This window comes from Mirounga leonina, unplaced genomic scaffold (genome assembly GCF_011800145.1).
Source record: "Mirounga leonina isolate KUSES-001 unplaced genomic scaffold, KU_Mleo_1.0 Mir_125, whole genome shotgun sequence".
In the NCBI taxonomy this organism is placed as follows: domain Eukaryota; kingdom Metazoa; phylum Chordata; class Mammalia; order Carnivora; family Phocidae; genus Mirounga; species Mirounga leonina.
Window position 1 is genome coordinate 54,282,492 of NW_023270305.1, and position 24,053 is coordinate 54,306,544.

The window sequence follows — 24,053 nt, forward strand, 5'->3', positions numbered from 1 at the left end:
TCCTTCCTTCCTTCCTTCCTTCCTTCCTTCCTTCCTTCCTTCCTTCCCTCCTACCTTTCTTCCTTCCTTCCTTCCATCATATTCCTTGCATTAACATGGGAATTAGAGTTTGGCCCCCCAAGAGAGATATATTCAGGTATCTGGACCACTTTGAGCCATGATAAAATTATTCTTTGTGATACCTAAAATACTTTAAATGACAAGAAACCTGTGGAGAAGCCATTTACGTATTGATGGATCTTAAAACTCAAAGAAATTTCCTGACAATAATAGTACTCAATGCAATGATTTCTGTCCCCAAATGTATGCCTATTACCATCATAGACTTCATAATGCCCTTTCAGTGGGCAGTTCACCTGTTGGAATCCTGGCCTTAGCTGTTCACTGGCTGGGAGAATATTAACAAGCCTCCTACCCTCTCTGAGGAACAGTTTGCTCATTTGTAAAGTGGAATCAATGATAATAATTTACTGACTTATTACGGCTATGTAATAGGATGATGTACATCAAGTATCTAAAGTAGCTCCAGGCACAATGGAAACAGTTCATACTGTCTGATCTACCATGCAAGATGTTTTACCTTGTTTTTGCCAAAAGCTAAGGGCATCCACACCTATTTTAAGAACTAAATTAATGCTATGAAACCTGATTACCATCATGATGACTGTATAAATTCAGGTAAGTGAACCACCTTTTCTTCTCCAAAAAAATTAGGATAAATATCTTTAACTTCCCTTTTAGTCCCTGCTGACTTCCTTGGAGCTATTAGTAAATTTCAGAAATGGAGAGAAGTATATTAGAGCAAAGAGAAACTATGTTCTTTTTTATTGTTTGATCTGGTTTAATAAAAGATGTATATATTTAAGGTGTACAACATGATGATTTGATATGATATACATAGTGAAATGACTATAGTCAAGCTAATTAACATATCTTCTCCACACATAGTTGTTTTTTGTATGTGATGAGAGCACCCAATTGTATTCTCTTAGCATATTTCTTGTATTCAATACTTTATTTCAATTATAGTCATCATGCTGTACATTAAATACTATGTTCTTTATTATGTATTGGAATCAGAAAACAAAATTTTTTTAACATCTTCTATCATATCTTTTGTTTGTTTCATAATTTCATCAGAAACATAGTAACAAGATGTCTGTTTGACCTGGTATTTCTCTGAATTATAAAAAAGCAAGACATAAAGTTTTCTAGTTCTAACCCGTCTCCTAACTTACCTTTAGCGTAACACAAACACATTTTTACTTAATTTATACAGAGAAAGAATGTATTCTTTCTGTGACCATAGGCCTGTGTAAATAATAGCAAAGTGGATTCACATTTCCTCGAACTCTACATTTGTTGTATAACACAAGGTATTTCCAAGGCATTGCCTTCCACCTCCAGATAAAACCAGTAATCTATCTCAAGGGAGTCAAACTTAATACCACTGTCTTTTCCTTCCTATTACATGCATGCTGTTTGTTTTTACCTTGTTACCCATGCTTCATTCTTTTCACATTATCTGTTCTTAAGAATGATTCTAGTATTTTACAGTATATAGATGTGTTAAAATTATTGGCAAATAATTTTTTAAAGTACCTGAACTTTTTACTTTGCATTCTCTCCTTCCCTCCTGTCAGCCCATATGTAGGTGTAAACATTCAGTAAACATAGGTCAGATAACACTACAACCTCAAAGATTTTGTGTCTCAAAAAATGCCTGATTCCATTTAAATCATTGAGGCATGATAGTCCAACTTACACTACTCATCATCTTTGTTTCACCTCTTGCTTTATTGGAAAGAAATTGCTAATGTGTAGTATTTGTAGTATCTCTAACTAAATCTGCTAAATAAGGTGTCACTAATACTGCTTTCACTTTTCTTTGAGGCTTTGTCTATAAAAGATGAGGCAGGGAGATTGATCTAAATCAGCTATGCAACTAATTTAACGAAACTTGGTTTGTATTCACTCCTTAAAATTTAGGTGTTCAAGGTCAAACTTTCCCCAATAAAATTTATTTATATAAGGAGACAAAGTCATAGGTTTGATCTTGGTAGACATGAGGACTTACAAATTTCTATTAAACAATTTTAAAATGGAACAGAAAGGTTAAAAACCAAAACCACACAGTGCTTCATTCATGTATAGCTTTATTTCAATCTCATTGCTTATAGAACCTATTTGTATAATGATAAATAATTTGGGTCCTCACTGGGCTTCATCTACTCTCAGAACTTTGATTTCTCTGACTATGCTTTTTTAAAATTGTCTGGGGGCACCTGGGTGGCTCAGTCGGTTAGGCGTCTACCTTCGGCTCAGGTCATGATCCCAGGGTCTTGGAATGGAGCCCCGCATTGGGCTCCCTGCTCAGTGGGGAGCATGCTTCTCTCTCTCCCTCTCCCTCTGCCTGCTGCTCCTCCCTGCTTGTGCTTGTGAGCGCTCTCTCTCTCTCTCCGTCAAATAAATAAATAATCTTTAAAAAAAAAATTGCCTGAACATACTCTAAAAAAACTTTATAAATATATGTATCCACCTTTCTTCCAGGTGATAACTTTTTTTTTCATTCTCTCCATCTACCAATCTATTAATCTTGATCTATTTCCCTTGGTTTACTCTAATGTTTCAGTTGCCCTTTGAGAAATTATTCTTCAATAGAGGACTTTTTATCCCATACATTGCATTGTCTTTCTTCCTTTACACATCTGGTCTATTCGCCTTCTCCATCCTTTGATATCTAACAGAGTAAGCATTATAATAGTAATCGGGCCCATCTATGATATGTCCAATAAAGCCTAGGAAGCTAATACACCCAAGGATGTCCTCTGAAGATTTACGAGGAAAGGTAGATTGTGGCTCACCCCCTGCCCGAAGGCTGGACCCAGAACCTTTCCTCACCGCAGTGCATTCCAGAGGTACTTTGGGATGCCCTGAGGAGCAGGAAGCAAGAAGTCAGGCTACATTCATTGCATTTATATAACTCTTTTCTTTCAAACTGCTCACATAATGTTTGCAGATGCTTTAATCAGAAAGAATTTATAGAAACCTTTGCAGATTTCCCATTCCCTCCAAGCCCCACACCCCATTCTACAGATGTGGAAATTTCCCCAAAGTATCAAAGCGCTAAAAAGCTGAATTTAAGCAAAACCTCAAGTTTTCCTATTGTTCCACAACTTCTGTCTTTCTAGACTCTGCTAAAACCCTGCAGCAATAAACTTCTACAGCCTGCTTATTCTGTCCACCAGTCCCCATTTCCAAATGTGAAAAAGGCCAGGGAAGTTTGTCCTCTTTGAATTCTCACCTTCTCAGGTCATGAAACTGTCCTTCCCCTTATTGTAAGTAGATTTGTATTTTACTCAATTCTGTACCCTACAATCTGTCTCATAGTTAAGGTACACTATGAGGTACGATACCTTGAATGTATTTATGTGAAAGTGCGGTCTTTTCTTTCTTCCCCTCGCACAAGAGTATATATAGAAGGGAACTACTGTTACTTATTTTTATTCCTCTTGCTTGCATCCAAGGAATTTCCCAACAGTCAAGTTGAAGCATATACATCGGAGCAGAACTGCTACATACTACCTTCTTCATCCTGGTCACTTCCTCTTTTATCCCTGGCACCAGTGCCCTGACACTGACACATCGACGTTCTCCTGGTGAGAATTAGCCTCTCACATTCATTTACATCCACTTAATTACGGTTGCTATTGTTTAGTCCGTTAACCTCCAGTGAGGGTGCGATTCACGTGAACGCTGGGGAAGCACAGCCATTCGATTAGTTCTGCAAAGTAGATTAAAATCTGCTGGCTAATTGGAGGTTGTCCATACTGCTGCCTTCCTTTCAGCACTCGGTTGAACAAATGTCAGGTCTTCAAAGGAGGGCTCTTAGTTGGAATATGGAAGACTTGACCGGACCCAGTAGCATTCTAGGAGCGTGTCCGTGTATAGGACACTGTCTAGGCACTGTGCCAACAAGTATTGCCAATCTGGTCTCTGCCTGCAACCCGCAACTAGCCTTTTGATTGGCAGCTTGCCTTCTTCCTCTTCACAAGAAGCACATGCACACTGGAGAAACTCCAACTTGGTACGTGGCTATATCATTAGTATCCCAAATTGGTAGAAATTTCATTTTGAAATATTAGCACTAAGAAAACTCCTTATGAAACAAGTTTGTCTAGTTTGGGGGGAAATGAGAATTAAGAATATGATAGTCTCACTTGATCCAAAGCATGATGCCATGTTGGACATAGCTTATTTTGTTAGAACTTAACCACCGGTGTGCTGGCAAACACACTTTGGTAACACTAACCTGTTGCATGGTTGCAGGCAATGAAGTCCCAAAGTTTTCCTTGCCAACACATCATCACCATGTATACATTAAACTGAAATGTTTTAAGATACTTAATTATGTTTTATCTAAAGAAGATGGGAAGCTTCCATATCCACTTCAGGAATTCTAAGAAATTGCAGTAGGTCAAATTTCTTCATTTAATCTAAAATGATGGTCCCATTATGGTTTCAGTCTACCTCTTCAGCACATTTTCTGAAGGTACCCTAAACTCCAACCATTAAAAACTGCAACCCTTCCTCAGATGCATTTATACTTTTTTATGTCCTGGTGTCTTGATGTTGCTGTTCTGGCTATCTGGGGTTTGCTATACGAACTTGGGACACATACAGGAAGAAGTGTTTATGTTGACCCGAGGAATCAACATCAGGAATTGATCTAAACACCTGCCAATTTCTTTACATCAATTGTATCACTAATCATCCCAACAGACATGTGGGAAGGATCCTCTTATACCTGTTTATTGATAGGCTGAGGCTCCGAAAGTTTGAGTGAACTGTGTGAGGTGACATAGTCAGTAAGTAACAAAGCATTGAATCAAAATCCAGTTCTATATGGCTCCAAACCTACTTCTTTTCTGCTTCATCAGAGAGGTGTTCCCTAAGAAGAGAGAGATCCTGAGCTGCAACTTAAAGAAGATCAAAGTGCTAACAAGATAGAAGGTGAAGAGGTCAGCATTTCTGGGGAGGAACCCCCCACCTCACCAGATGTGTGGTGGTGGGTATATCAAAAGTAGCCAAAAGCACTGGGAGGCTGATAGAGGAGGATGAGGGAAAAGGGTGATAGACCTTAGGACCACATGATGTCTCTGAGGGGCAAATCACAAACTGGCAACTGTGCACCAGCTGGAGAACCTCAAATAGCTTGTGGAGACAATAAGGAAGACACTAAGACTGACTAGGAATCCAGGGGTTCTGGGACTTAAAGACCATTCTGCTGACTGTCTCCTCTGAAGATGCCAAAGAAGAAAGCATTTCATTGTCTCTAAAGGCTGCAGATGTGGTAATTACACAGCAGATCATAAAGTACACATCTCAGGACAGAAGGGTTTGGCTGACTCATCAGTGTTTTGTCTCTTTGTTTCATCTTTCCATTGTACATGAAGAAGATAAGCAACCCAGAAAAAGAAAAACCTATTCGGGACAAAGTCACAAAGTAAGAATTACCCCTAACATTTGAAGGGCCTGGAGGAAGACCACAAAGGGAGGCCCTCATACTATGATGTCAAAATATTTTAATATTAGAATTCAAGTTAGGAAACTACCGACTAAAATAGATCCTGTCTTCTTATCTTAATTAATATAAGAACAATGTAATGACAGTCTGGAAGTCCAGGTGTCAATTTAGAATCTTTGGGCACCTTGGAGTTCTATGGTTGGAATTGGTGGAAGAGGGAAACCTTACCCCAGCCCATTCTTCCCATCCCTGCACTGTGACGTCCTCATGTGTGTAGACACATCTTCCTACATTTCCATGTTCAGTCCACACTCAGCTCTTGGGAGAGGAGAGGCCATTGATAAGGTCCACCTCTAAGAGAATGGACCAAGGTAAAAGGCCTGTGTGGGCCCTAAAAGTGGACTTGGGGCCATCTGGGTCATGAATTTGGGGATCTAGTATACCCAGAGCATGCCCTAGATGGGGGCAATGCTCATGATCCAGTTGGGAAAGTTTCTGAGTACTTTGGACAACTGACCCATTAGTAAGAACTAAAATGGGACAGAGAAGTAACAAAATGAGCCCAGCAAAGCATAGGGATCAAGGCAGGGGTAGCTTCTGCCTGGATCTAGAAACACTATTGCACAGAGAAGTATAAAAAATGCTGTCTTACAACCCATATATCCTGCTTTGGCACCAAAGTTCCTCTTTGTTGTTTCACTAGGCTCACAACATTGCATAGCTTCAGGTGGCCCCAATCATACTGGAGCACATGGTAGCCTTGCATTTGGCATAATCAGGGTTTTAGTAAGAGTCCTTAAAAAGTGGTTGTGGTTTTAATGCTAATCATTTTAATTTTTCAATCAGCTAAACATCTTTCAAACTCTCCTGCTGTCCACATATTGTCCCTACCAGCTCAAACATAAAGATTCACCCTGTCATGAAACAAAGAAAAAATTTTGAGATTCCATTTAATTTCTCCACTGACAACACACAAGCGCACGCACACACACACACACACACACACACAGTTTAAGTAGCTATTTAATATTGTCCTAATTAAAAGTTGTATTCACCAGCAAATTGAGCCTAAGAAGTTCCTTCTCTGCTGTAGCCTACTCATTTGGCTACAGAGCTTGCACAATCAGAAAACCTTCAATCAGTTCAAAATGGAGAGCTTCCCTCTGCAAACTCACTCTACAAACTGTATTAGGCTCCACATCACATCTCCCCTCCTTCGGTCCTAGTGGATAGAATAAGTTTCTCTGAGAGGATCTTTTCTATTGACCGAACTTTAAGTTCTTTTCCCAGATCCCTAACATGAGTTGACTGAATTTCTTGAAGCTTTTGTGTATAAAGGTTGCAGAATGTCAATTCTCCAGTGATGGGATTTGGAAAAAGGAATGAAACCCAGAGCCTTTATTCATAGTGTGTGAGGAAACTCCTTTTATTACTAAGCATTTCATACAATGATATTAGGGCTATTTGCCATGTTCCTTTTATCCAAGGGTTTGACACAATTTCTCTTTGTTCTGAGGACTTGGTCCTAAAGTTATATCAGTAATAATCAGTAGCATTTATTGAGAGCCTATGATGTTACAGACATCGTGCTTGGTATTTTTCATGAGTTGTCTTCTAAGCTTCTACCAGCCTTATGAAGTGATTATGGTTCCTATTACTTTTTATTATTATTGCTCCTGTTGTTGTTATTATTAATATTAAAATTATAAAGATGAGAAAACTGAGGCTTGGAGAAGCTAAGTAACTTGTCCAAAGTCACATAGCTAGTAAGCTACAGAACTGCATTAAAACCAGACATTATGACGGACTCCAGAGGCCTTCTACGGCATGACACAAATGCCCGATAGCATTTGTAAAGCAAATTTCTGGGAGACACAAAGAGGGGGCATATATTCTTTTGCCTCTTAATTCCTTAACCTGGAGGGAATTTAAAGGAGATAGTACCAAGGTGGAGTAACCAGGACCATATTTATTCTCCCACCTGAAATGACTGAAAAGAATTTATGAATCTATATATACAGTTTTCAAGACACTGGACATTAAGCAACTAAAGTGAGTGATAGCTGAGAGATGGGGCAAAGGAAGCAAGCCCTAAGACTGCTCCACCTTACTCCCTTGAGTGAGTTCTTGGGCTACCGAACAGAGGAAAAACCATTCTACTCCTAGGTATTTACTCAAGAAAAATAAAAATGTATGTCCACACAAAGACTTGCTCGTGATGTTTATAGCAACAGCTGTATTTGTAAGAGCCAAAAATTAGAAACAACACAAATATGTAAATAAAATTTGATGTATCTCCAATGGAATAGTACTGAGTATAAAAAGGAATAACTATTGCTATATGCAACAAAGAGATAAATCTCAAAATAATGATACTGAGTAAAAAAAACTAGACAAGGGAACATACCATATGCTTATAATTTATATAAAATTCTATAAAATGCAAATGAATCTAAAGTGACAAAAAAACAGATCAGTGGTTGGTTGAGTGTGGGAAAGGACTGCGATGGTAGATAAGGAAACTTTAGGGGTGATGGATATGTTAATTATCTTGACTATATGAATGGTTTCATAGGTGCATGTACACACCAAAACTCAGCAACTTCTATACTTCAAATATGTTCAGGTTATTGTAGGTCAAGTATGCCTTAATAAAGCCTTTAAAATAAACAGAAAGTGTTTAAATTAACAAGATGAAAGGTTTCTTTCTTCTTGCTGTAATTTGTTTTGGTTTGTTATCATAGAATGTAAGTGTCATTAAGAGTGGATGTATAGTTTATCTTACTCATTTTGGATCTCTAGTGCTTACAATTAGGTGTGTTCCAATGACTACTTCTGAGTAAGAAATTACTTCCAAAATGGAGTAGCATAAAATGGCCATATGTCATGCTCATGGATTCTGTGCATCAGGAATTAGGGAAGAGTGGTGATGGCTTCTCTCTGCTCCATGATGTTTGGAGTCCCAACAAAATTGCTGGGGACTGAGGACATTTAGGGTCCTTTTAATCACCACATAGTCCCTTCATGTGATCTCCTCAGCATGGAGGTTCTGGGGCAGCAAGACTCCCATCCGTTCTGGGCTCTCAAGGTATGGCACCTAAGAGAGAGATCCAGGAAGAAGTTGGACCTAGTTCCAGAAGTCAGGAAGAGTCACTTCCACCACACTGTTTTTAGTTGAAGCATTTATAAAGATCTGCCCAGGTTTAAGGCAAGAGAACAAAGAGTGCACTTCTCAATGGAGGAATTCTCAATGTATTTGTCAACATTTTAAGGAGAGCATATGGGATGGAATATATATTGGTTCAGCTACCTTTGAAAAAAATGAGTCTGCTACACAATGTTTGTGTCATTAAATGAATATATAAAAAGGGTTAGTCATTTCAACTTTGCTTACAGTCCTCCGTGCTACATAAAATTCAGGCATTCATTCTACAAATAGCTAGGATGCATTTTCTATATTATGTGGATTCAAAGAGGAATGTTATAACCTATATCTTGGATGAAAAATCTAATATTTTAATAAGATAAATATATGCAAAAAGATAAAGGGAAAAATTTGAGTAATGGCAATTTGTCATGGAAGGTTTGATAGGTCTTGGGTAATATATGTAGGGGCTATCAGCATTTTAAGAAGGCAGAGACTCCCAGCAGCTGAAGAAATTAGTAGATCCTACATGAGATGTGTACTATTAGAAGTAGGACTCAAAAGATGAGTAAGATTTCTACAGAAGATGCTGGAAGATGTTGGAAGTAAGGAAATACGCAGAAAAGTTTGATTCAAGTAATTGTCTAAACCTAGCACATTAACTGAAACTCCAAGAACCCTCTTAAAGTGACAGATTCCACACCCCACCTCCAAGATGTTCCAATTTATGAAATGCCCCCCCCCCCAAATTTTGATGACCAAATAGATTTTAGAACCACTGATAGGTCTACATAGATGGGAGTGAAGGTATCTATTTTAAAAGTTTGGGGACTCAAAATATGAGTTAACCGGTCTGCAAAGGAACTGATGATTATTCCACCTATAGTAATTTATCTCAGCACCACACTCTCCAGCTAAACCCTGAATGGTGGTGACAAATCAGATCATGAATTAGTAAATGATAAATGATAAATAATAGTAGCATTAATTACTTGAGGATGCATAGATGAGCCTACAGTGTAACTTGAAATTATAATGTTTTAAACATGGAATTTTAGAGCCAGGAGAAAGTTTAGCAATCTGTTAAGTCATTTACCTAAGGTCACAGACCTATTTATTTCTTCCTTAAAAGTATATATGAAGTTACTGATAGGCACCCTCATATTCTCTGTGGAGGAGACTGTGAAAGCTGGTTTCACAGGGACAGTTTTATTGGAGAAATATTTTGTGATATGGAATGAAAGGTGCCTTATACACATAAGATGTTATGCCTATCATATTGCTGTCATATTATTTATAAAGCATAGGCTCTTTGTATCATTTTTATGCACTAGTAGATTTTGGCAGTTCTGTGGTTTTTCTCTGGTACATGATTTATTGTGTCAACTAATCCTGAAACAAAAAAATCCACAGTAAATAAGTAGATAAATTGACGTTTGTCCAGCAAGATGGTACAGTATGAAATCTGTATTTCTTTGTAGAAATTGAAAGCTATATGAGAAATGCAATCATTGTTTGGCAGTTATGAATAGTTAAGTCTGTCCTTTGCCAAAATTTCTAATTTCTAATTAAGATTATAGGTAATATTTCTCTCTGTCTCTGTCTCTCAGAATGACATCTGTGGGTCTCTTTTGATAATGAATACACCAAGGGACCCAGAGTTAAGTCTAGGCCTCAGAACTAGGAACATTTCCATCAAAGATGGTTTGTTAATAATAAAGTAAGGAGGAAAAAAGCTATTTGCTTCTTTTGTGGCTCTGACCCTCCCTTGGTCCTGCCAGGCCTGCCTGAGCATCAGCAGAGTTCAGTGGTAATTAAAGCAACAGTGTTGTGAAAAAAGTGTGAATTACTTTTACGGGAAGACTTGGATGTTGCTGGTGACTGACAAAGCACAGCGGGGGGCTCTGCAGGATATTAAAGAGTGATGGTAGTCCCTGTGTTGTAAGGTGGCTTTTCAGCACAATACAAAATTGTGACTTTTCACAAGTTGATATCTCTGGAACCATTCGAGTTATCAGCTTAAAATTTAGGTTTTTCTTTCTTTCTTTCCTTTTTTCCTCCCTTCCTTTGGCAAGGTTGTGGAGCAAAACTATGTCACATTTCATGAAATGTGGTATGGTGGTTGGAATGATGGAGAGCTAAAGTATATTTTCTTTCTTTTCTTCCCCTGGATTTTTGACTCTATTATGGAATTATTTCAACCTTGAAGATTGTTGAAAATAGTGAGGAAAAAAAGCTATAAAGGATCATATGTTCAACCCTCTCTTGGCAAGTTATTTCAATGTCAACTATCTAAGCTTTCTGTTCTGTCATTTTTAAAGAAGAAAGAAGTACAGACCAGCACTCTTTGACAATGCCAAGGAATGCCAACTCTGCACTCTCGACAGTGGGGTATAAATATCCGCATGGATGGTGAGCTCATTCCACCAACCCAGCCAGGAAAAGTTCTGATCTTGCTCTTTATTGCTGCAAATCTTGTTAAGCCAACGCCCACACAGGTATGATATAATGTTGATTCTGCTCCTTATCCAGTGAGAAAAAAATGTCTTTAGCTAAATCCAATAAACTACATTCTGCAGACGTGAAGCAGGAGAATAAAACAGCTCAATAGGCTATTAATCATTTTTCATTTTATATGTTATCAGACACATTATCAGTATTCCTGAATCAGGTTTCTAGAGCACATATGAAATTCTATGTAACGGCATTACCAACAGACTGGGCATCCTGCCTTGGTACAAAATAGGAAAAGATGTAACTGAAAGGCAGTGGGGAATATGTATGTAATGTGAGCTTGTATTTGTGATATATTTCTGGTATAAATGAGGAATCATATATTGGGGGATATGCATATGCTCTTTATCGTTTATCACTTCCTTCCTTAAGCAAATGAATTGAGATGATAAGCAATATTCCTGCTCTTGGCATATTTTCAGTAACCCTGGCCACATCTGACATCAGGGGACCCTCTATGGATCAATGTCAGTATTGTGGGTAACAGCACAGATACTGGAGTCCTAGTGTCCTCACAGACTGTACAACTACAATTTCCTCATGTGTAAAAAGGGTGTAATAACCATTCCCACCTTACTGTGAAGATAAAGTGAGTTAAAATATAGAAATTGTTTAGCAAAATGCCACGGGCATGGCATGCAGGAAACAATTGATAAAAGGTGTTATCATCATCATCATCATCATCATCGTCACCATCAAACTCGGTGCTATAATGAAGCAAGGTGAATCTGGGAATTCCCTTTGCTTTTAGATACACTGATTCTGTTTGATTTGCCAATCAATGGGGTAATATTTTTAAAGTAGTGCAAGGTTATAAAATGGCATTTAGGGGATGAGGCTGTGACATGCCAAACAATAGACTCTTTAAATAGACAACAATGATATAAACAGAATAACTGGGGTGCTCCAAATGACATTCTTTCACCCCACTAGTGCAAAGTTTAATTAGTATGTAAATAGCATACTCATTTACAATTGACACAATGCCACCTCTTTTCATGCCAAGCTGTCAGGGCCTATGAAACTGCAAAATTCCTGACATTAAACATTTGTTGTAAACTGATCCTTCCAAAAGTAACTTAACTAAAGCTGAAAAGGTGGGAAAAGTGATAATTGCTTTTTTTTTTTTTAAACCACTTCTCCATTCTTTCTTTCAGAGGAAGGGGTCCAAGCTGCTTTTAGGGAGAGGTACAGCACATTATATCAGGCTTAGGGTGGATTCTATAAAAGAAAAAACCTAGGAACCACCAATCCCAGAGTGATGAAAAGCAAAACGGGTAAGAAAAAAAAAATACCCTCAATTGACACAGCTATTTTCATCACATCAAATCAGCCATCTGTTCTTGACATAGTTTATTATCATTAGGAAGATTTTCTCAATTCAGACATGGTGATGAGGAAAGATGAAGAATTAACCAGATAAATAGCCAATTTGGAAAATTCAGGCTGAGACCCTTTCCCTCAATTTCCACTCCCTCTTTTCTCCCTGCTCCATCATCACACTCCAATTATTCCAAGAAAAGCTTCAATGACATGATTAGACATGTTTATAGTGTTGTTTTTCTCCCACTTGCATTTGGCATAACAAACTAAACACGCTAGGTATCAAATCACACAAAGGTGACCAACATTGTATGAAAAAAATAATAATTTTCCATTGTTAAAAATTACTGCATAAACTTAGAATGACAGGTGGCCACAGTTAAGGGTGAAGGAATTAAATACTCTGAATTGTAGTATAAATTGCTGATGCTTTCCTCCTGGAACTTATTCATTAGAAATCCATCAATTTACCTTCGGATAAGAGTATTTAGAGAAGAACATTTTCTTTGAAATCATCATGGAGTAATTCCAACAGCTCTGTGTGGGATAATCTGGAAGGAATAAGTAAACGTTGGAAACTGATAATAAAATGAAAATATTTAAATCGTATGTTTAATCCTGACTTCATAAAGTGAAGTTGGAAATTCATAAAAGTTAAGTTCATAAATTTAGGGTAAAACAGCTAAAAGAAAAATTCTTGACAAATATCAACACAACTACTTGAAAAAATTAGTCAAGCTGGTTATTTTATCTACATAACGTCAAAAAACAAGTTTGACTAATTCTCCCTCAAACAGTTCACAAAATCATGATGTTAGATTTATAAAAACTGAATCCACAGATTTGGGACTATAATTAAAATAATATCTTTTTGACTGAAAATTTAAAAATGGGAAGGGCAATAACTACTGAAGTTAAACCATGTATATTCCTTCATAAAGGTACTTCCATCCTAACACCCAGGTTAGGATAGATCCTTTCTTTGATACCATTCCTGTGATCTTTTATTCTTATTATTTATTTTTTAAAATATCTTATTTCATTTATTTGACAGAGAGAGAGAGAGAACAAGCTGGGGGAGCAGCAGAAGGAGAGGGAGAAGCAGACTCCCTGCTGAGCAGGGAGCCTGATACGGGATTCGATCCCAGGACCCTGGGATCATGACCTGAGCCGAAGGCAGACTCGTAACTGACTGAGCCACCCAGGCACCCTATTCTTATCATTTATACCACAATATCTGACTTGTTTTAATTGCCAAAAAGAAAGTTCTAACTCCTCATTCTTCAAAACCTGTCAGAGTTGTCATTGTTGCTAGACTTCTTTTTTGGCACACTCTTTTCTTGATTTTGTCTATGTCATACAATCTTGACTGTTCTCATGACTATTAGAATTCTCTTGGTTTACTCTGTTGCCCCAACACAGCTAAATATAGATGCACTCATTTCAACCTAGCATTCATCAATTCAACAAATATCTGTTGAGAATCTACAGTAAGTCAGGTGCTGTGCTAGGTGCTGTGCATATAGTAGTAGGCCAAGTTGATGTGGTCCTTGCCATCCTGGAGCTTACGTTTCTAAACCAGAGGTCAGCAAACTAAAGCCCTTGGGCCAAATCCAGCCACTCACCTGTTTTTGTAATAGCTTTTTATTGGAACAGAGCCATGCCAATTTATTTAATTGCTCTACAATGACATAGTTAAGTAGTTGCAACAGAGACCTTTGGCCCACAAAGCTTAAAATATTTACTCTCTGGCCCTTTACAGAAAAAGTTGGCTGACCCTGGTAGACTCTAGATCCATCATCAACCATTCCAGCTCTGCATTCTTTCTCTTAGAGAGTGCATTTTTGGTCTCTTATGGTTTGAATTACTTCTTCTACAGAAATGACTCCATAACCTCTATCCACAGTCATGGCCTATCTTTTGAACTTCAATCACATACTTCTAACTGCTTACTTAGCATCCCCACCTACCCACCCAGCAAATATACCACCATTACTTCAAGATAACATAGCTAGGACTGATTTCATCTTTTCCCCAAAGAAGATGGTTTACTACCAACAACCTCCCAATCACTAGGACTTGAAAAGTTGGTCTCTCACCTTCTTCCAACATCCAAGTAGCAAGAAATAAAAAACAAATACACAGATTCTTTATATCTGTCAACTAAATTCTGTTTCTATCACTACTTGGACCTAGACCCTAAAGCCTTATACTTAGAATAATGTAATCATCAATCAATCTCCCTATAGTCAACCTCTTATTTCTCCAGTGATCTTTCAGTTTCCTTAATATATCACTCTATATAAGTCTTCATGATCCTCAGTAGCTCCCCATTACCATGAGTAGGGGTTCTTGACCTGTGGTTGAGGCTCTCCCTTGGGGGGATGCTGCACAATGACTTCAAGGGGTCCTCAAATCCCACTGAACACACTAAGAATTGCCTGAAGGCTGAGTCTCCCAAGTGGATATGTCACTATTTCCATTTTTCAAATGTGCATAGATGTTGTTCTGATAATTAAAATATAAATTTGCTTACATTGCAATTTACTAGTTTCATCTTAAATTTTTCTCATTCTTTATTTTCCCAAGTAATTGATTCTAAAGGTGCAACTACTTTAATGTATTTTGTAATAAAATGGTCCTTGCTGGCCATTACATGCCTACTCTACCCTTAGGGAGAGTCTATTATGGATTCACAGGGACACATGGGAGCCTAGGACCTCAGCTCTTGGAAGGGAAAGTGAAAGGTAAAAATGTCTACTGTATCTCTCTCCTCTCCCCTCCTTTCCTTTCCTCTCTTCTCCTTGGACAAAAACTACGGACTTGAAGGACTTCATGGGTTACAGAAAGGCCTTTGAAAAACAGAAGACTGCTCAGGCCTAACTCAGCTCTAGACTTCAGGGGAAAGGAATGCAAGGGTCCTGGGTGTTTCCACACTATCTGGTTCTGCTGATCAGAGAGTGCGAGCCGATCTGGACAGAATTTAATAAACAGACACATGCTTAGTAAATGATGCACATGTGGTAGCTTTGTCCTCTCATATTTCTTGGGAAACTAAAAAAGGTGGTAGAAAAGTGGACATGAGTATAGATGGAAGACAGGGGCAGGAAACAACTAAGAACAAAGTCCACACTCTTAGCCTTGTAGTATCAGTTGTTTTTAGCTTGGTCCTTGTGCCCGTTTCCAGCTTTGCCTCCCACCCTCTCCCTATTGACCATCTGTGGTGGTTCTCCTCCCGCCCTGGCATATTATGTGACTGTGTCTCTGACACCCAGCACAGTGCTATCAACCAGCAAGCCAAAAGAAGTACAAAACTGTTTGTGTTAACAATATCCACTGGCTGCAGAGTAACCCTAAAGCGCTACTTTTTGTTTATGTGATCATTAGTTTGTCGTGGTAAACACTCGGCTGATTTATGGAAACCATACTTCAGAAACTTCTCTGACATCACAAAACTTAGAGGGAGGTAGACTGGTAAAGTGGGACAAGACTTGGAGACAGGCTTATCATTAATTAGCTGTGCAATTCTGAGCTGGTTAATTTCTCAGAAATTCAGTCCCCTCTGTAGTTAACTAGGATAACAACTGCTCCTTCATTTTAGTTATAATGATTAAAGGAGATGAAGTATGTAAGGGTCCAGCATGGTCCCTCACACATGTTGGTACCCAACAGGTGTTCCTTGAAGAGAGAAGGAGAGGTGAGGATTTGGGACTAAAACAAGGCCCATTATACATATTCCACCTGGTTTAGTGTAGGATTGAATCATGTTTAGCCTGGGGTTATATTTCAAGAATAGCCACAGTTGGGCAGGTTGCTCTGACACAGTTAAAGATAATTCTTGGATCTTAGAGTGATTAACCAGGAGTGAATTAACATTTATTAAGCTCCTATGGCACATCAGCTAGGTTAGTGGGGCTTTTTGAATGTTTTATTTCACATTGACAACTACTCTCTGATATAGATAGTGTTACTTCTCCTGTTTATGACATTAAGAAAAATATGGCCAGAATAGGTCCATAAAATTGCGTGTACTCATTCAGTTATTAAACAGCAGAGAGAGGACTTATAACCAGGTCTAGGTGATTTTCCTATAGAGACACTTTAATAGTCTCCTAACTACCTAGAATTAACACAATTGGCTCATGATGGGAGCCATGACTGCTTATAGCTGCCTTTGTGCCTTTGGTCTGGTTCTTTGAGTCTGTCTGAAAGATAATTTTGATTTCTGGAAAGTCAAATTCCCTTTCCTCACTTGCTTCAGCAGGGAGTTGGTGGAAACTGTTTACAGCCAGAACTTGCAGTGTGCAGCTCAAAAACAGGCTCATATATAAGTAAATAGTAAGCAAAATAAGGATAAAATGATGACATTGTTCAAGAAACAGCTTTAGGTCCTTGGAAATGATTATTTCTGTTTGCCTGCAACTGTAAAAATGAGTTTCAGGTAATAGCTTTTCTTTTATATGGTAAATGATGAATGACCATTTAAACATTGACTCATCCACCAACCAAGATATAAAAAACATAAAAACTTACTGGGCTAAAAGGGAATTTGAAGTCTGAAGTCACCTGATTTTTCAACTTGGTGATTACACCATGGGGACATTCATTTGTCTTTCCTTCAGCTCTGGGATTGCATAAAATATATTTCGCCAGCCAAGAAAATCAAGCCCTTTAGGTCCTACACATTATACTTTTTCCTAACCCTGTATATGTTTTTCATCCAAGTTAGTATATTCTCTTAGACTTTGAAAACTATGATGTCAAGTCAAAGTACCCATAAAGCACCCAAGAAAAGTGAAAATATCCATCTTTGAATACTTATTTTGCCAAAAGAATGTATAAAAATTTTACTCTCTTGTAAGGGTCAGGCTTGGCAGAGCCTTGGATGGGAAATCACAGTCCATAGAGAGAGCAAATCAGAAGAACAAAAACAAAGCAAAAAGAAACACAAGTTCAACAAGGAAAAATATTTGTGTAAGCACTTATTGTTACTTTCTACCTTTTTCAAAAATAATATCACAAAAATAAATATCTTCACAAATATAAAACCCCATGTTCAGTTTCCACTTAAACCCAACAACACTAGCAATATAATGCCTTACAGTGAAATGTTTAAAAGAGAGACAAGGAAAGAGAGTGAAAATGGGGGAAGGAGAGAATGTATATAATTTTTCTGGCATCAAGGGAATAGGGGAATCTGACTTTGAAATTTTCATTAACTTGTTTGGCAGATCACAAAATTCTCAAAATTCACCAATTCAGTGTCTTCCTTTGGGAAGCAAGTCCTATGGGATAAGCATAGCTTTGGATAAGTGTTACTATCTCCACCCACCCCCCAACAATCCCCCACCCCCCCATTCCCTCCAGCCAGAGCAGTATACATACTTTGTTAAATCCATTATTTTTTTGCAGTGGGCTGGGGCAGACATCTGGTCTGACTACAGGCCCTGACCACCAACTAAAGCCTCTCAGAGGACAACACAGGAAGAGTGCCCTGCAGTTCAGTACAACCACAGCTCTAGCAAACACTTGGTCTGACTCAGCTTAAGTGGGGGCAACCCCAGACAGGCCCATTAACAACACAGGGACCAAATGCTGCCCAAAACAGGCAAAGAGAGCCATTACAGACAACTGGACTAAAGGTAAAAGCAGCTCAGCCACAATAGAAGGGCACACGCAACACAAATAGGAGGCATCCCCCAAACACCGGGTTCTGGTGAACAGGGGACATTGGATTGCTGGGCACTTCAGGACCTCTTCTTCATACAAAAGCAGGAGATGTAGCTGACTTTCCTAACCCAGAAATAGACACAAAGAGTTAGGCAAAATGAGGAGACAGAGGAATATGTCCCAAATGAAACAACAGGACAAAATCACAGCAAGAGAGCTAAACAAAGTGGAGATAAGTAATATCCCTGATAGAAAATTTAAAGTAATGATCATAAAGATACTCACTGGATTGGAGAAAAGAGTGGAGGACCTCAGTGACACCCTTACAAGAGACAAAACATAAAAAAGAACCAATCAGAGATGAAGAACTCAATAACTGAAACAGAAATGGAATAAATAGTGTACTAGAGGAAGCAGAAGAATGGATCGGTGACCTGGAGGACAGTAATGGAAAGCATTCAAGCTGAACAGGAGAGAGAAAAAAAATTAAAAAGGAAGACTGATTTAAGGAACTCAGATACAACATCAAACATTATAACATTCACATTATAGGAATCCCAGAGAAGAGACAGAAAAAGGGTCAGAAAATTTATTTGAAGAAGTAATAGCTGAAAACTTCCCAAACATAAGAAAGGAAACAAAAATCTAGATCCAGGAGGCACAGAGAGCCCCCAACAAAATCAGCCCGAGAAGTTTCACACCAAGACACATAGTGATTAAAATGACAAAAAGCAGTGATAAGGAGAACTTTTAAAGCAACAAGAGAAAAGAAGTTTTATACAAGGGCAACCCCATATGGCTATCAGCTGATTTTTCAGCAGAAACTTTGCAGGCCAGAAGAAGAAAAAAACCTGCAACCAAGAATACTCTATCAAGTAAGGCTATAATTCAGAATAGAACGAGAGATAAAGAATTTCCCAGACAAACAAAAGTTAGAGGAATTCATGGTTACTAAACCAGCCCTACAAAAAATGTTAAAAGGGCCTCTGAGTGGAAAGGAAAGACCATAAGTAAAAGTAAGAAAAGTAGGAAGCAAAAAGCAGTAAAATTAATTACATCTATAAAAATCAGTTAAGGGATTCACAAAGTAAAAGGATGTAAAATATGAAACAACATGCCTTAAATGTAGCGTGGGGAGAAGAGTAAAGAATGGGTTCAAACTTAGGCAACCATTAACTTAATATAGACTGCTATATGCATAAGATGTTATTTTTAAACCTAATGGTAACCATAAATTAAAAACCACTAATAAAAATGCAAAAAATAAAGAGAAAGGAACCCAAATGTATCTCAAAAGAAAGCAAACCATGAGAAAAGAGTGCAACATAAGAAAGGAACAGAGAATTACAAAAACAACCATAAAGCAGGTAACAAAATGGTGATAAGTACATACCTATCAGTAATTACTCTGAATGTAAATTGACTAAATACCCCATTGAAAAGACATCGGGTGGTGGAATGGATAAAAAATAAGACTCATCTATATGCTGCCTACAAGAGACTCATTTCAGAACTAAAGACACAGGCAGACTGAAAGTGAAGGGATAGAACAGCATTTATCTGCAAATGGAAGTGAAAAGAAAGCCAGGGTAGCAATACTTGTATCAGACACAATAGACTTCAAAAGAAAATTATAACAAGAAACAAATGAGGACACTACATAATCATAAAGGGAACAATCCAAAAAAGAGATATAACAATTGTAAATATTTATGCACCTAACAATTGTAAATATTTATGCACCCAAGTACATAAAGCAGCTAACAACAAACATAAAGGAAGCAATCAATAGTAATATAATAATAGTAGGGGACTTTAACACACCACTTACATCAATGGATAGATCATACAGACAGAAAATCAACAATGAAACAGTGGTTTTGAGTGATACATTGAACCAGATGGATCTAACAGACATATTCAGAACATTCCATCCTAAAACAACAGAAAACACATTTTTTTTCAAGTGCACATGGAACATTCTCCAGAAGAGATCACATGTTAGAACATAAGCCAAGACTCAACAAATTCAAAAAGTTTGATGTCATACTATACATTTTATTGGACAAGACAGGGCTATGAAACTAGAAATCAACCACAAGAAACAGTCTAGAAAGAACACAAATTTATATAGAGGTTAAATTACATGCTACTAAACATGAATGGGTCAACCAAGAAATTCAAAGAGGAAATATAAAATACATAGAGACAAATGAAAATGAGAACACAATGGTTCAAAATTGCTGGGATGCAGCAAAAGCTGTTTTAAGAGGAAATTTATAGCAATATAGGCCTACCTCAAGAAGAAAGAAAAGTCTCAAATAAACAATCTAACTCTACACCTAAAGGAGGTACAAAAAGAAGAACAAAACCCAAAACCAGTAGAAGGAAGGAAATGATAAAGATTAGAGCAGAAATAAATGAAATAGAAACTAAAAAAACCCAATAGAACACATCAAAGAAACCAGGATCTTGTTCTTTGAAAAGGTCAACAAAATTGATAAACTTTTGGCCAGTCTCATCAAAAGAGAGAGAGAGAGAGAGAGGACTCAAATAAACAAAATCAGAAATGAAAGAGGAGAAATAACTGACACCACAGAAATGCAAAGGATTATAAGAGATTATTATGAAAAATTATATGTCAACAAATTGAACAACCTAGAAGAAATGGATAAGTTCCTAGAAACATATAACCTCCCAAAACTGAATCAGGAAGAAATAGAAAATTTTAACAGACCAATTACCATCAATGAAAATGAATCGTAATCAAAAAACTCCCAACAAACAAAAGTCCAGGACCAGGTGGCTTCATAGGTAAATTCTACCAAACATTGTAAGAAGAGTTTTTTTGTTTGTTTGTTTGTTTTGTGTTTTGTTTTGTTTTGTTTTAAGAGTTAATACCTATTCTTCTCAAACTGTTCCAAAAAATGGAAGAGGAAAGAAAGCTTCCAAATTTATTCTATGAATCCAGCATTACCCTTATACTAAAACCAGATAAGGAGACTACAAAAAAAGGTAACTACAGGCCAATATTTCTGATGAATATAGATGCCAAGATCCTCAACAAAACATTAGGAAACCAAATACAACAATACATTAAAAAATCATTCACCAAAATCTAGTGGGATTCATTCGTGAGATGCAAGGGTGGCTCAATATTTGCAAATTAGTCAAAGTGATATATCACATTGACAAGAAAAAGAATAAAAACCATAGATGCAGAAAAAAGCATTTGACAAAGTACAACACCCATTCATGATAAAAACCCTCAGCAAAATAGGTTTAGAGGGAATATACCTCAACATAATAAAGGCCATACATGAAAAACCCACAGCTGATATCATACTCAATGGTGGAGAACTGATAGCTTTTCCCTTAAGATCAGAAACAAGTTAAGGATGTCCACTCTTGCCACTTTTATTCAACACAGTATTCGAAGTTCTAGCTATAGCAATCAGACAAGAAAAAGAAATAAAAGGCATCCAAATCAGCAAGGAAGAAGTAAAACTTTCACTCTTTCAGATTACATGATACTATATATAGAAAACCCTAAAGACTCCACCAAAAAACAAAAAAACAAAAGCAAATACACACACACACACACACACACAAACCAGTAGAACTGATACATGAACTCAGTAAGTTTGCAGGATACAAAATCGATATACAGAATCTGTTGCATTTTATCACTAATAATGAGGTAGCAGAAAGAGAAATTAAGAAAACAATCTCATTTACAATTGCACCAAAAATAATAAAATACCTAGGAGGTGAACGGCCTCCTGATAACTATGAAACTTTGATAGGAGAAATTAAAGATGACATGAACAAATGGAAATATATTTCATGCTCATGGATCGGAAGAACCAATATTGTTAAAATGTCCATACTTTCCAAAGCAATATACAGACTTAATGCAATCCTTATCAAAATACCAATAACATTTTTCACACAACTAGAACAAATAATCTTTAAACTTGTATGGAACAACAAAAGACCTCAAATAGCCAAAGCAATCTTGAAAAAGAACAAAACTGGATGTATCACAATCCCAGATTTCAAGATATACTACAAAGCTGTAGTAATCAAAACAGTATCATACTGGCAAAAAAATAGACATATATAAACCAATGGAATAGAATAGAGAACCCAGAAATAAACCCATGATTATTTGGTCAATTAATTTTTGACAAAGGAGGCAAGAATATGCAATAGGGAAAAGGGACTCTCTTCAACAAATAGTGTTGGGAAAACTGGACAGCTACATGGAAAAGAATGAAATTGGACCACTTTCTTACACCATACACAAAAGTAAACTCAGAATGGATTATACCTAAATTTAAGACCTGAAACCATAAAAAATCCTAGAAGAGAACACAGGCAGTAATTTCTCTGACATCAACCATAGCAACATTTTTCTAGATAGGTCTCCTGAGGCAAGGGAAACAAAAACAAAACTACACTATTGGGATGGCATCAAAATAAAAATCTTCTGCACAGGAAGGGAAACAACCAACAAAAATGAAAGACAACCTACTGCATGGGATTGTATTTTCAAATGACATATACAATAAAGGGTTAGTATCCAAAATATAGAAAGAACTTATACAATTCAACAACAAAAAACCAAATAATCCAATTAAAAATGGGCAGAAAACATGGATAGACATTTCTCTGAAGAAGACCTGCAATGGCCAACAGACACATGAAAGATGCGCAACATTACTAATCATCAGGGAAATGGAAATCAAAACCACAATGAGATATCATCTCATGCCTGTCAGACTGGCTAGAATCAAATATACAGAAATAAATGTTGGTGAGGATGTGTAGAAAAAAGAACCCTTGTGCACTCTTGGTGAGACTGCAAACTGGTGTAGTCACTATGGAAAACAGTATGGAGGTTTCTCAAAAAATTAAAAATAGAATTACCATATGATCTAGTAACTGTACTACTGTATTACACTATATATATATATAGTGTAATATTACTCAGCCATAAAAAATAATGGTATCTTGCCATTTGAAACAACATGGATGGATCTAGAGGGTATAAAACTAAATGAAATAAGTCAGTCAGAGAAAGACATGCCATATGATTTCATTCACATGTGGAATTTAAGAAATAAAACAAATAGACAAAGAAAAAAATAGACAAACTAAAAAACAGATTTTTACCTATAGAGAACAAACTGATGGTTTCCAGAGGGGAGGTGGGTGGAGGGATAGGTGAAATAGGTGGATTAAAAGTACACTTAGCACTGAGTAATATATAGAATTGTTGAACCACTATATTGTACACCTGACACAAATATAACATTGTATGTTAACTATACTGGAATTAAAATTTTTAAAATTACTTGAGGCTTAATATTTTAGCCAGGCTAAATCTTTTTTTTTCTTTTAATTTTATTTATTATGTTATGTTAATCACTATACATTACATCATTAGTTTTTTTTTTTTTTTAACATATAATGTACTATTTGTTTCAGAGGTACAGGTCTGTGATTCAACAGTCTTACACAATTCACAGCACTCACCATAGTACATATCCTCCCCAATGTCTATCACCCAGCCACCCCATCCCTCCTACCCCCCACCACTCCAGCAACAGTCAGTTTGTTTCCTGAGATTAAGAATTCCTCATATGAGTGAGGTCATATGATACATGTCTTTCTCTGATTGACTTATTTTGCTCAGCATAATACCCTCCAGTTCCATCCACATCGTTGCAAATGGCAAGCTTTCATTCCTTTTGATGGCTGCATAATATTCCATTGTATATATATTTTATCATTTTTTTCTGAAACATAGTATCTTTAAATGTACTTAATCAGGTCCTCCCTCAATTTCAGGGCAATTTTCTACATTTA